Source organism: Salvelinus namaycush, chromosome 21, assembly GCF_016432855.1.
Source record: "Salvelinus namaycush isolate Seneca chromosome 21, SaNama_1.0, whole genome shotgun sequence".
NCBI lineage: Eukaryota > Metazoa > Chordata > Actinopteri > Salmoniformes > Salmonidae > Salvelinus > Salvelinus namaycush.
In genome coordinates this window covers 50251462-50253328 of record NC_052327.1, presented here as the reverse complement: position 1 = coordinate 50253328, position 1867 = coordinate 50251462, and positions in this window count along the sequence as shown.

The window sequence follows — 1867 nt, the reverse complement described above, 5'->3', positions numbered from 1 at the left end:
TGAACCTCGTAGTCGTTGAAACTCGTAGTCGTTGAACCTCGTAGTCGTTGAACCTCGTAGTCGTTGAACCTCGTAGTCGTTGAACCTCGTCGTCGTTGAACCTCGTCGTCGTTGAACCTCGTAGTCGTTGAACCTCGTAGTCGTTGAACCTCGTCGTCGTTGAACCTCGTCGTCGTTGAACCTCGTCGTCGTTGAACCTCGTCGTCGTTGAACCTCGTCGTCGTTGAACCTCGTAGTCGTTGAACCTCGTCGTCGTTGAACCTCGTAGTCGTTGAACCTCGTCGTCGTTGAACCTCGTCGTCGTTGAACCTCGTCGTCGTTGAACCTCGTAGTCGTTGAACCTCGTAGTCGTTGAACCTCGTAGTCGTTGAACCTCGTAGTCGTTGAACCTCGTCGTCGTTGAACCTCGTCGTCGTTGAACCTCGTAGTCGTTGAACCTCGTCGTCGTTGAACCTCGTAGTCGTTGAACCTCGTAGTCGTTGAACCTCGTAGTCGTTGAACCTCGTCGTCGTTGAACCTCGTAGTCGTTGAACCTCGTCGTCGTTGAACCTCGTCGTCGTTGAACCTCGTCGTCGTTGAACCTCGTAGTCGTTGAACCTCGTAGTCGTTGAACCTCGTAGTCGTTGAACCTCGTAGTCGTTGAAACTCGTAGTCGTTGAACCTCGTAGTCGTTGAACCTCGTAGTCGTTGAACCTCGTAGTCGTTGAACCTCGTAATTGTTGAACCTCGTAGTCGTTGAAACTCGTAGTCGTTGAACCTCGTAGTCGTTGAACCTCGTAGTCGTTGAAACTCGTAGTCGTTGAACCTCGTAGTCGTTGAACCTCGTAATTGTTGAACCTCGTAGTCGTTGAACCTCGTAGTCGTTGAAACTCGTAGTCGTTGAACCTCGTAGTCGTTGAACCTCGTAGTCGTTGAACCTCGTAGTCGTTGAACCTCGTAATTGTTGAACCTCGTAGTCGTTGAACCTCGTAGTCGTTGAAACTCGTAGTCGTTGAACCTCGTAGTCGTTGAACCTCGTAGTCGTTGAACCTCGTAGTCGTTGAACCTCGTAGTCGTTGAACCTCGTAATTGTTGAACCTCGTAGTCGTTGAACCTCGTAGTCGTTGAAACTCGTAATTGTTGAACCTCGTAGTCGTTGAACCTCGTAGTCGTTGAAACTCGTAATTGTTGAACCTCGTAGTCGTTGAAACTCGTAGTCGTTGTATCATTTAAAATCCAAAGTACCGGAGTAAAGAGCCACAACAGCAACATGTCACTGTCCCAATACTGTTGGAGCTCACTGTAAATACATAGATATATAGAGTTATACACATAGATATATAGAGTTATATACATAGATATATAGAGTTATATACATAGATATATAGAGTTATATACATAGATATATAGAGTTATATACATAGATATATAGAGTTATATACATAGATATATAGAGTTATATACATAGTAATATAGAGTTATACATAGATATATACATAGATATATAGAGTTATATACATAGATATATACATAGATATATAGAGTTATATACATAGATATATACATAGATATATAGAGTTATATACAAAGATATATACATAGTTATATAGAGTTATATACATAGATATATACATAGTTATATAGAGTTATATACATAGATATATAGAGTTATATACATAGATATATACATAGATATAGAGTTATATACATAGATATATACATAGTTATATAGAGTTATATACATAGTTATATACATAGATATATACATAGTTATATAGAGTTATATACATAGATATATAGAGTTATACATAGATATATAGAGTTATACATAGATATATAGAGTTATATACATAGATATATACATAATTATATAGAGTGATATACATAG